Below are 13,872 nucleotides of genomic sequence, written 5' to 3' on the forward strand. Positions count from 1 at the left end.
CCCAGTCATAGTAGGACGTTAAATCCATTTCATTTCACAGTGGCATTTAACGATGGAGACTTTGTGGTAACAGTGTAATGATATGAATTACATTTGGAGAGAGAGAGAGAGAGAGACGAGAGAGAGAGAGGGGAGTTAACTTCCACGCGACATAAACTAGGTCATTTCGGGACTAACATATGGTTCAATTTTATTTCAATAATTTGCTATCGCGGAGGGATCTATTTCTGAGGGAGGAAACCGGAGGATCCGGAGATAACTCACAAGGTTGGACAGGCGACCCTACTCCCCTTGTCCTGTACATCCGGGGAACCGAAACCACGCCAGTTGACTCCATGACAGACCTTATGATACAGCGCCATCCCCCAGCCTCCCGTAGAATACTACGGACATCTACATCGCGAATGTGTTGCCATGTTAACGCCATAGTTCAATTCCGTACGGAAAAAGGAATGGATATTTTTTATATTCATATTTTGATTCATCTTTTTTATTTTTTTTATTTCAGCTTCTGTGATAATTATCATTATGTTACTGGTTCTTTATATCTGAGTCTGAATCAAAATTTATTATTATTATGTTATTCTCACCTCATTGCAACAATTAAAAATGAAATTTATTTCTATATAATTATTGTAATCCTGAAATGTCTTTTTTATCTTATTTTCACCTCATTGCAACAACTAAATGAAAATTATTTTTATATAATTGTAATTCAGAAATGTCTTATTTATCTTATTTTCACCTCATTGCAACAACTAAATGAAAATTATTTTTATATAATTGTAATTCAGAAATGTCTTATTTATATTATTGTTCTTATAGCAATTCTGGGGGGTTTGATGGCCGAATGGTTAGCACGTGCGGGCTATATTATTGAGTCTGTCATTGAGTCAACTGGTGTGGATTAGACTCCCCGCTTCTACGTGACAAGGAGTAGGGTCGCCTGTATAAACTCGTGGGTTTTTCTCCGGGTCCTACGCGCAAGAGAACTATTGAAATAAAATTGAACCATGTTAGTCCCGAAACGACGTAGTTTGTGTCGAGTGGACGTTACCCCCCCCCCCCCCCCTCTCTCTCTCTCTCTCTCTTAAATGTCTTATTTATTTTTGGCGATGGTATCTCGGACCCCATATTGACGGCCGTCATTCTTAGATAGAAATTTTTAAAAAAAGATTTCGCTGCGACAGATTGTCAACCAATAACGCACCCCTAGCTGACAATATTTCACTTAATATCCCAAATTAATTCGCCATTCCCACTCGAATTTTGTAAATATAGCGCAGAAAATAGCTGCCATATCCTAATTAAACGCGATTAAGTCTGTGAACACGCATCTTCAATAGAAGGCTTGATCTCGCCTTAACTACGTACATGTAAAACTCGCGGTCGTTGCTTCAGAAACATGGTGAACACGGTTCTTTTGAACACTTTGTTGCAAGGGGATGGGGTGTCCCTGAAACTTTTGCCCTAGAATATTTTAAGGGCCCTGTGTGGTTCGTTCTAAAAGAGACACCAACATCCGGTGGTCGGGTAGAGTTAAGAGTTTCTCAAAGATATATCAATGTCCGGTTTCCAGGTGGAGCTAGAGACTATCCTCTTCACTACAGTAACCACCTTGTGCTTTGATGAACATATGAAAATAACATAATAGGCATGCACAGTGTTTTATTGCCACAGCGAGTAACACAAGTTTGTATCGCCATTTGACAAAGTCTACAAACTAAATGATTTGCGCGACCTCGATGATCTCTTTTGGGCCGAAACCTTCAGGCAAACTTGTGTCAATTTTGAAGTTTAATGTCTTAAGGCACATTAAAAACTGTCGACGGTCTTTGTCAGACCTGTGAAATCCAGCAAACTTGAATTAATTCATAATTGTTTATATACGCGAACGCCCCCCCCCCCCAGCCTCAGTATGCAGTAAGCAAAGCAATACACCATCATTCATCGAATATAACTGACCATTACATCATGTTGGTAATGTCAACGACTCTGGGTAATATTGAATTAGAACTTCAAACCCTTCTTAAGGCCGTTATCCCCTAAGGATGATGTGTTTTACATAGGCTATAACAAGCCTGTTTCCCAACCCCATTATGATATCCTGAATAAAAAAAATGTTTAACAACAAAATCCGTAAGAGCGTGAAAATGTCCACCAAATGATATTACAGGAAGAGCTGCTGGGCTTTATCCCTTAAGATCTGCTCTGGTGAGTCGTTTAGAACGAAATAAAATCAATGAAATGACACGAAGCAAAGTGATACATTTATATTCATTCCAAATAATTCACATAGTTCATTCAGTTTAAGATTACAATATAAAAAAAATGCTAAAATGACGCAATGCCTGTCACAAAATTGAAAAGATCGTGATTTGACTGATATACAAAATACTAATGATAAATATACAATGATCAGCCATGACACAGAAAATTGTAAATTTTAACTGTTTAATGCATCTTCTAGGACTTTTGCTATGTTATATTCTGGTGACAGGGCCTTTATGATTCTTCTGAGGACATTAGGACCACGATTTGCAAGAAGATCCACTAAGTCTCTTGCTGCATCTGCTTCGTATTTGTCTTTAGTTGTCCTTTCGATTCGAGTTTTATCATTCATGTCTATAATGTGGGCTTGATATAATTGCATCATAACGTCGCCAAGGCTCCTTTGAAAATCTTGTACAATACGTTCGGTGTTTGATATCCATACTTTCATATCATCGGCATTCATCACTCCTTTTTGGAAACCTGTAAAACATGATTTCTTTTAATATGATTATTATAACTCCGAGCACTTGCTGATCATCTTATCGACCAAACACTTTAAAAGTAAGTTGTTTCTGACTGCCCAGATAGCTATCTATGGAGGGTGGCGTTCGACCAACACAACTCATATTTTTGAACGTGTGATACCTGTGATCTCTTTTCCTATCAGGATGGATGTTATCTATCTATCTATCTATATCTATCTATCTTGAGGGTTGGATGGCCGAATGATTAGCGTTTTCGCGCTGTATCATAAGGTCTGTCATTGAGACGACAAGGAGAAGGGTCGTCTGTCCAACCTCGTGGATTTTCTCCGGATCCTCCGGTTTCCTTCCACTGCTTAAGACCCCTACGCGCAAGCAAATTATTGAAATAAAATTGGACCATGTGATAGTCCCGAAATGACCTAGGTTGTGTCGAGTGGACGCTAAGCTCTCTCTCTCTCTCTCTAATGCATTACATGTGTATCTCATTGCCGATTTTATCTTCATATATTCGGGTATAATGAGTGACAATGTAGCTAAGTCATTTCCGAACCTGTATACTCTTTGACTTCCGGGTGGGTACTTTGCTGTACCTTGATTCCTGTTACCGGCCCTCTGTAGCTTGCGACTTCCCCGTGGGCTCTTGGCTGTGTCTGGCTTCTAGTTACCGGACCTGCTCCCGAATCGTCTGAAAATAACCCAAATTACATTGCGTTTGTAAATACGGCACAACACTGCTAACTAATATACCATTATCTTTATTGGTTAAATTATAATAAAGTAATTTCAATCTTTCAAGATCAACATATATCAATATATAAAATCCAACGAAACCGAATTTTCCGTAGACGCAAATCTAAGCAGTTTGGCCATTTTTACATCAAGAGTTGTTCTGGCCCAATAACAGTTTCTTACATTCAGTATCTTGTAAACTGATTAATCTCCAAGTACTAGCTATGTCTAATAATAATGTAGTTACTTGGACATCCGTAGTACAATCTAATTAAAATATAGATCTATATTTCGTTTCGTTTTTTTATACTTTCGATGGCCTACACTACATGTAGATCTAACAAGTTATAGTGGGAGTTCAAGTTCTATGACGTCAGGTACCAAGCAAGCGACATTTGACCCCATTAAGTCAGTCATTCGATTAACCAATTAGCGACCGCCATGTATTTATTTTATCTACTTTTGCTTTGTTTTGATTTCTATTGCCGCTAATGTCTACCCACAATTCCGCGCAAAAAATGTCAAACACTCGATTCGACAGACCATTTGATTGGCTGACCCCTCATTTCAAGCAGAACACAAGTTAAATAACAACGCTTCCAGATCCAAGTGTAGTAAAGACAAGTAAAATCGAAATTTTGAACTATAAAAACGAAACGAAATTGGATCTGTGTTTTAATCAGATTGTCTGTAGTATTATACAACACTATAATATTGCTTTGCAAGTAGCACGACAACAATAGTAACCATTTACGTCTACAAAGATAATATCACACTGTATTAGTCTCTACTACACATTGCTGGCTGAAATGAGACTAGTAATTGATTTATAAGTGGTCAGTTTCATTAATAAATACATCACAAATGCAATATAAACAGCACCACTACTTTTATTGTAAACAACTAAACCTCTGGTTAACCATTCGCCCCCCAACCCACCCACACACACACGATTTAAATACAGTAGTTGTTGATCCAGAGAGAGAGAGAGAGAGAGAGATGGGCTTAAAGTCCACTCAACACAAACTATGTCATTTTGGGACTAACATATGGTTTAATTTTATTTCAATAATTCGCTTGCGTGTAGGGGTCTTTAGCAGTGGGAGGAAACCGGAGGACCCGGAGAAAACCCACGAGGTTCGACAGGCGACCCTACTCCTTGTCACGTACAACCGGGGATTCGAAACCACGCCAGTCGACTCAATGACAGACTTTATGATACAGCGCGCGCACGCTAACCATTCAGCCATCCAACCCCCCTTGTTGATCCATAGACCTTTTGTGTTTATTTTAACACTAACGTGAGATTATGGCCTTGTGGTACATAAAGTAGTGTTCGACCGCCAGAATGATTGAAATCGACAACCTAGTCATCTAACAAACTAAGTAACAGCAGATTTAATAATACATACCTTTTATGTTCTTTACTAACTCCCCATAACCAAAAGATGTTAAACAGTCCATAAAGACATCAAAATGGCCACCTTTGTATTCTTTCAGTGTGTTAATTAGTTCTGATACACAATCTTCTGGGTTTATATCTACTCCTGTCAAAATTCTCTTCAACTGGTGATCTTGCAGGACATTGCGATGTTTTAAATCTCGTGCAATGTTACTTATCTGGCCAGCAAGATGCGTTCGTAGGGTTGGTTCGTGATCATTATACTTTTGTAAGTGGTAAGGCAGATAATCTAAATTTAAGAACAATAATAAGGGATGTAAAAAAAGGGTAATGACAAAGGCAATGCGAATAATGTTTTAACCCTTGTGCGGACACGTCGCACGAAAAACGTTGTCGGAAACAAGGGGTAATCAATCTAAGACCCCAGACATAACGACTGAATAATAATCAATCAGAGTAAAAAAATATTTGAGGTATTAACAGTGATGATATGAATTATAAGGTATTTTTGAAACCATAAAAATCTACAAATAACGTAATTGTTAGGTTCCATGTAGAATCGTCTTTTGATGGGGTTGGTAGGGTACCTAGATTTGTTTTCAGATCTAGATTACTAGAATGACCAACACAATATCATCAGCAAGAACGATTCCAAATACAAAGCTAGCACCGAGTGCAGAATAGATTAGACACCTGTATCCAGCAAAATGTTGAAAGAAAGGGGGAGGTAGACCCCTAGTGTCCGATAATGTAATACTCGTAGTTTCTTGTCAAATGATGAATGTTGCCACTGCCTCACTTCCTTTCTATTTGCAGAATTATATTCGACATTAAGTAGCTGACAAGGTATAAAATTCTCACAAGACAATTATAAACCAGTTCCTCACAAATGTTTATACGCACAAGTGTTAATATCAAAACAGTGAATTGCGATATCGTAACTAAAGAGTTTGACGCTTAAATTCACATTTTGAGATAATTATATTTTTTATGAAATCGTATTAAGTGACAGAAATAATTTCTAGTTCTGCTACTATTTCAATGAAAAATCCAAGATTTTGTTTTTAATTTACCTTTGTTCAAGGGTACAGCCATAATGATCCTTTGTCTGCAGAGAGAAAAGTGAGAAGGGTTATTTATATTTGATACTGCAATATACGTAGTATTTCATCACAGGTAAAATCTCAATCTGTTTCATGGAGGTAATGCGAAAACCTTTTTTGAACTCTGAACACGATGGCTGACCTTTATAAGTTCACGTGCATTATAGACCTACATGTGGCGTCACATCATACCGTCTCGATAGCACGTATGCTATGTATATTTGTAGTAAGGCAGAATTGGGGACTTTTACTCATTGTACACCTTCGCGTATTATTTTATGTACCTGGGGCCTGTAGATATATTTGGATTAATGATTGCCAATGGCCCGGGTCACATAATTTTAACATGCCATCATTCACAAAAACAATAATTATTTCTCATCCAATTTCTTTTCATAGCATGTGAAATACATCAACGGTCCGCCCGTTTGTTTTAATGTAAGGCAATTAGATGACGCCCCAAATTAGAACCCCGAGAGACAAAAACACTTAAAACCCCACTAAACAAAAACCCTTTATCATGAAAAGAAGAGCACTCTTACCTATAAAATATTTCTTCGTGTATAATGGTTTACAATGGCCAATTGCTTGGTATAAGAAGGCTTAAAGGCCTATAATACTATACATGCCATATTAAACGTATTTACTCAGGCCGATTTGAAATTATATTTTAATATCATAAATTTATTATTTTTAATGAAGGCTTACGTTAATAACACAACGTAAATCTGGGAAGTTGTAGGAGACAAATATATTTTATCTTGGAAAAATCATTTTCATTGAGTAAGACAGATGGTCATCATCCAATAAGGAGTGTGGCACTTTGGCATTTTTAAAGTATCATTGAAAGGGTCTATGGGGCTGACATTTCCAGCCTAGGCATCCATCGGAACATTGGCTATTTGGTGTATTAGTTTCAAAGTTGTTATATAGTGTTAAAATTGGACAGTAATCTACAGCCTAGATTAGTCGTTTGAGTCATAAATATCCGTTTTTTGCGACAACTCTCAATAGTTTCTGTTGTCCAAAATACCATAAATCTACGAAATTCAAGCGATTTAGTTTATCGATACTCATTATTTCTATTGAAGTCTGCTAATATATCAAATGTCAAGGTCACAAAAGCATGAGCATGCAAGTTCAGGGCCAACCCACCGATACATTTTAAAACGAATAAAATTCAATAAACTCATTTATTTTACCTCTCTACGGTTGCCTGGCCATGTGAAACATTGCTACAACGTATGAAACTCTCCCCATTGATATTGTAACCGTTAGTTCAACCTGTCAACAGTTTTCAGTTCCGAAGCGTATTCCTAAGTGCCCGTACCGGAAACGTGTACTGCGCGAGCGCACGCAATTTTAACTAAAATCTTTTAAAATTGCATTTTAAATTACAATCTATCTTCGTGAAACGCATAAAATTTAAAATCTCATTTGATTTTAGTTAAAATCTATTTTAGTGATTTTAGCTTTAGTTTTTGTAAAACAGGACCCAGATATTTACTTAATATTGGGTTTTTTTTTTTCAATTTAAAAAAAAAATGGTTTAGGATTTTAATTTACAGAAGGAAAAAAGTTAATATTGAGGGCTAATTAACTCGCCCCGATGTCTTACCGTTCTGTTATTGTAGCGGCCACCATTTCGTTTTAAAATTATAGGTAAAGGCGATTTAAATGTAATAAGAATATCTTTCAATAAGCAGCTCAGTAGAATAATATAGGGTTGGGGAGGTTCAGGATTTTAATGGTTTAGGAGAAACCTCTTTTTTAAGACACAAAGTTTTAGAAGTGACGTTACATATTATTTATTTCAACATAATTAAAACGTTTACTAGCAACAGTACGGTATTTATTGCACGCGATGTTGACATACCTAATATGTGACGTCACTTTCTAAAAATGGTAACATTTGTGTCTTAAAATAGAGGTTTTTCCTATACTATTAAGCTAGACACCAATCAAAGAATATCATTAGTTAGAATTACTAACAGTGCAGGACCTAGCACTGACCACACATGACAATGTGGTATCAAAATTTGTCTTCTTTCGCCATGCTTCATAGACTGGGTTGTTCTATTTCTCAAATACGACGAGACAATCCGTTCCAGATGCGAGAGGGAGAAAGAAAGAGAAATGGGGATTAACGTCCACTCGCTACAAACCAGGACATTTCGGGACTAAAATTCTATTTCAATTATTCGCTTTATCAGTGGGAGGAAACCGGAGAAAACTAACTAGGTTAGACATGCGTATCCCTATGCCTTGTACGTACAAGCAGCTAATCGAAACCAATCTACTTGACTCCATGTTAGACCATATAATCTACCACGGGTTAACCATTCGGCCACACACCGCACCCCACCGCACCCCACCTTACCCCACGTCAAATTCTAGATGCCACAGTGTTAATAAATAAAGAATAATATTAAATTCTTACTTGACCAAGTAGATTTGAAATGTCGATAACCTTTTGATTCTGTATGATAATACAGGGAAACACTATGAAATATTTCCGCTTCTATTTATATTTAGGTATATTATACTTGGTGGAGATACCTGATGAAATATTTCCATGTCTTTATATTCTAATATAACGATAAATAGAGTAGGACTTAGTATGCCAACATTTTACATAGTTATTTTGAAACTAACATGCGGTTTTCTTTAATGACTGGGAGGTTTGGGTGACCTAAAAAGTTCCATCCCACTGATATTGTAAGGTACAGAATTGTGCTTATTGATTTTTCGAGTATAAACAAACTGTGTATAAATTTATCAATCAGTAAAGTGGCAAAGGCGAAGAGGGCCCGTGAGAGGGTGTGGGGACCGCTGGGACACTTTTTCAGGGGCACGGAGCCCAGAGGGCCCAGATGTATGCCGAGTAATGTTTTAAAAACAAATTAATAAAATAAATACACTGATTGTTGGTGCCTGGCAACACAGATCCTATTTCGTTTCGTTTTTTATAGTTCAAAATTTCGTTTTACTTCTCTTTACTACAATAGGATCTGGAAGGGTTGTTATATAATGTGAGGGATTAGCCAATGAAGCAGTTCGTTACGGCGAGTTCTTGGCGGAACTGTGGGTAAACCAGAATAAACGCCAACGCTTGATTAATTAACTAATGTCTGACGTCATAGGTTCAAACGCCGCTCGTATGATCCCTGATGCGACGCCTACTACAACTGGTCAGATCTTCATGCAGTAAATGCCACCGAAAGTATGAAAAAAACGAAACAAAATATATAGATCTGTATTTTAATCAGATTGGGTGTCTGGTGGCGTGGTTGAGTAGTATAAAGGCAAATCAGGATACATGGTACTTCACGGGGTTTACAGTTGAAATGATCACGACGTGACAACTACGTAATTTGAACACCTTGATACAGGTCACATGTATGAGGTTTAGTAATTAAAATTAATTTGTTAAAAACTGAATATAAATCACTTTATATACATTCATGCTACATTAATATGTGCTTGTTGACCCAGTGTCATAAGGTCTGTCATTGAGTTAAGTAGCCTGGTTTCGATTCCATGTACGTGACAGCGAATAGGGTCGCCTGTCAAATCTCCTCGAATTTCTCCGGGTCCTCCGGTTTCCTCTCACTGCCAAAGATCGCTATGCGTAAGCGAATTAATGAAATAATATTGAACCATACATTGGTCCCATTTCCCTGCCTCACACCCTTTAAATTATATAAATACATTATGTAAGATTTAGATAAAATTGAAATAAAATGATGTCGCTAGTTTAAAAATAGACAATGATGAATGAAAATTTTAATAAATTCAGTCCATTACTTCATCCTGAGTGAAGTTATTTATTCCTGTTTGAAGTCTTGACAAGACCTGCAATTGACAGATTTAGCTCTTACATAGTGCATATTTAAGAAACAGATGCCTCGTTTGAAACGCATCGTTTAACCGTGAACTATGTATTGTTTAATGATCGAGAGCGAGACATTAAGTAATATATTGTAACAACATGAGGGCCGTGAGGCCCGAATGTTTTTACAATATATTACGCAATGTCTTAAGCTCGAGACCATTAAACAACTTAAAATACAGACACTTGCACGTGCTTAGCAATGAAATACGTTACTCGAGTTCAAAATTTTACCAAGTTACGCTTGGCACATTGCCCGTACGATTATTTGAAATAATGGTACTCCAACATCAAAGGATGACGTCACATCTGTATTTTAAATACGGTTATTAGTTGGTATCTAAGCAACGTTATCTTTTAAACGAGAGCATCGCTAACGCTGCAATATACGTCCACATTCCAACTTTGATTGACATGGTACTTTTTAAAATGAAGAGAGTGAAATATGAAATGGCTGTAATATAATAAGAGGCAAGAAGGCTAGGTGTTGGGTTTGTTTTGCCACATTTACAGACAAAATACTAACAAAAAAGCGGGCGTGACACTGCCCCAGGAGGTTGGGGCAAGAATAAATATGCAAAGTTCCAAGATGATCCATTTAGAATTGCAGCCTGTAGACGGTAAATACAAAAAATGGGTGTGGCTCTGCCCGTGGGGGTTGGATATGGAAACAATATAAATAGGTACCATCCTGTTATTGAAATGACAACATCAATAGTTGCCGTCCTTAGGGTATAAGGAATAAGTATACCAAGTTCCAGGATAATCCATTCAGAATTATGGCCTTTGGGCGCTAAAGGCAAAAATTGGGTGTGGCTCTGCCCCTGGGGTCGGGGCATTCACCAAAATCAATAGTTGACGCCCTTAGGCTATAAGGAATACATATGCCAAGTAACAAGTTGATCCATTCAGAATTCCGGCCTGTAAACGATAAACACAAAAATTGGGCGTGGTTCTGCCCCTGGGGGTCGGGACATGCAGTTGTCGTCCTTGGGCTATAAGGAATACATATCCCAAGTTCAAAGACAATCCATTAAGAATCGTGGCCTGTAGGCAACTCACAGACACAAAGAATAAATGGGCGTGGCTCTGCCCCTGTGGGTTGGGAAATCACCAAAAAACATCAGGGGACATCCTTAGGATAGAAGGAATAGGTATGCAAAGTTGCAAAAGGATCGGTTAAGAATTTTGGCCTGTAGGCGACACAAAAGGCACACAAACATTGGGCGTGGCTCTGTCCTAGGCGATGGGGCATGCACCAAAAATAATAGAGGTCAGCCTTAGGGTATAAGTAATAAGTATAAAAAAGTTTTCAAGACCATCGATTAAGCATTACAGACTGTAAGTGACATACAGACACACAAAAAGAAAATGGGCGTGGCTGTCCCTGGGGGTTCGGCATTCACCACAAACAATAGGGATGTTCCTTAGGATAGAATAAATAAGTATGCAAAGTTTCAAGGTGATACGTTAAGAAATGCGGTCTATAGATGACAAACAAATAAATACAAGAAATGGGCGTGGCTCTGCCACTGGGGTTCGAGCATGCACCAAAAACAATAGGGATCATCTTTAGGGTATAAGGAATTCATATAAAAAATTTTCAAGACGATCGATTAAGAATTGTGGCCTGCAGGCGACACACAGGCACACAAAAAGAAAATGGGCATGGCTCTGTCCCTGGGGGTTGGGCATGCAACCCAAACGATAGGGATGTTCCTTAGGGTACAAGGAATAAGTATGCAAAGTTTCGAGATGATACGTTAAGAAATGCGGCCTGTAGACGACAAACAAACAAATATAAGAAATGGGCGTGGCTCTGCCCCTGTGGATCGGGCATGCACCAAAAACAGTAGGGATCATCCTTAGCGTATAAGGTATAAGTATGTAAAGATTCAAGATGATCCAAACGATAGGGATGTTCCTTAGGGTACAAGGAATAAGTATGCAAAGTTTCGAGATGATACGTTAAGAAATGCGGCCTGTAGACGACAAACAAATAAATACACGAAATGGGCGTGGCTCTGCCCCTGTGGATCGGGCATGCACCAAAAACAATAGGGATCATCCTTAGGGTATAAGGAATAAGTATGTAAAGATTCAAGATGATCACTTAAGAATTGTGGCATGTAGGCGACACACAGAGACACAAAAAGAAAATGGGCCTGACTCTGCCCCTGGGTGTTGGGCATGCACCCCAAACGATAGGGATGTTCCTTAGGGTACAAAGAATAAGTATGCAAAGTTTCGAGATGATACGTTAAGCAATGCAGCCTGTAGACGACAAACAAACAAATACAAAAATGGGCGTGACTGCCCCTGGGGGTCGGGCATGCACCAAAAACAATAGGGATCATCCTTAGGGTATAAGGAATAAGTATACAAAGTTTGAAGACAATCGAGTAAGAATCACGCCCAGTAGGTGACATCACAGACACACACACACCCATACATACCGGCATATAGGTATTTGTCAGACCCTTGACTCAGAACATACTTATGGGGACGTCATGATCCACCCATGCAATCAAGACCATTTTTGGCATTTATAGAGAGTTTGACATTGTAATCAATATTAGATATTGTAAAAACTGATGAAATTGAAAATAAAGATATTTATCATTGTGGTGACGTCGTTGTGGGGGCCTGTTGATCATTGTGGGGACCTGAAACTACTATTCAGTCTTGCCATCATACTGGGGACAGTCTCACAAGGGTGGGTATATTGGAATAGCACATTCATACACTCTATCCTAGTTTTAGATACATAGCAAGGACCAATAATTTCCCTACCTGGGAGAGGAAAGTTTTGAATGAAAAGGCATAAAGGGTATGTTCTTTTGAAGATTACGGCTAACAATTAAACTATTTAATATTAATTGTTTGAATAAAGTATTAGGATATGGAAACTATGTGAAGAACACATACAAAATCTTTTTATATATTTTTTCCGATTTGAAGACCAAAATAATTAAAAAGTCCTCTAGACAGAAACCAGACCCATAGTTCCATCACTACGATATCTTCGTTATTGGGACGTCCCCACACTGACGGGTATAGCACATGCACACCATAAACAACAAGCATTAACATGATTTTCACCTAAATAAGAATTTGTCAAATACATTATGGGAACAGATGCATAGCTGCCCACAAATATAGTCTTGCATAGTTATTCCTCTCTCCCACACAAATCATTGCCTTATAGTCCCTTTAAGAGTAAAACACAATATTAGCTGCATTATGGGGACGTCCCCGTAATGATAGGTGTATTATGTTGCATAACACTTACACACCATAAGCAACAAGCATTACCAGGACTTCTTATAAACCTTTGTCATTTGCTACATACATTAATGGGTCAGACAGTTGTCTCCCCTTTGACTACATCCTAAATTGACACACTTATTTTAAGTATTTAAAAAAACCATTCACCTGCATTATGGAGATGCCACATCTTATAACACTCGCATACATGTGTCCACCCAAGGGCCACCTACATGCGAAATTTCAGCGCCCTGCGAGCAAGGGGAGGGGCAAGATTTGAGAACAAGATACACAGAGGAAAAGTGGTCAGGTCGGGGATAGAAATGGCAATAGAGGGGTTAAAAGGGATTATTCTGGCCTCAATTCTTTTTTTATGTATTCAGGCTAACCCCGCTAACCCTCAGAAAAAGGCAAAAATTTGCTCAAGGCCCACCAGGGGGAATGTGTCAAGTAGGGCTATGATCCGACACTTACCTACCATAAATTAGATTTTGCCGGAGAACCCCCTGGCCGATCGTACCCATAGTTGGTGGGCTCCTGCCCACGGACCCCTATTTGCCCCCCACCCTAATTTTATTTACCTACCACCCATAGGGGCCGGGTGATTGGCTTTTTCCAGGGGGTACCTAAATGCCGAAAAATCGACTTTTTCCCTTTTCGCCTTGTTTTCAGATGCATTATTGTTACACTCGACCCTTTCCGAAAGACGATTGGCGCTAC

General features: G+C 38.4%; 1 long non-coding RNA gene across 1 annotated transcript; it reads right to left on the reverse strand.

The window, feature by feature from the left end:
- Positions 1 to 2,255: 2,255 nt before the first annotated feature.
- LOC130013178 (uncharacterized) lies at positions 2,256 to 8,552 on the reverse strand. Its single transcript, XR_008788531.1, has 5 exons — positions 8,434 to 8,552; positions 5,964 to 5,998; positions 4,901 to 5,179; positions 3,310 to 3,444; positions 2,256 to 2,754 (listed from the first exon to the last, which is right to left on the reverse strand). It is a non-coding gene; the product is annotated as an uncharacterized LOC130013178 (long non-coding RNA).
- Positions 8,553 to 13,872: the final 5,320 nt, after the last annotated feature.

This window comes from Patella vulgata, chromosome 6 (assembly GCF_932274485.2).
Source record: "Patella vulgata chromosome 6, xgPatVulg1.2, whole genome shotgun sequence".
NCBI classification, from domain to species: Eukaryota; Metazoa; Mollusca; class Gastropoda; family Patellidae; genus Patella; species Patella vulgata.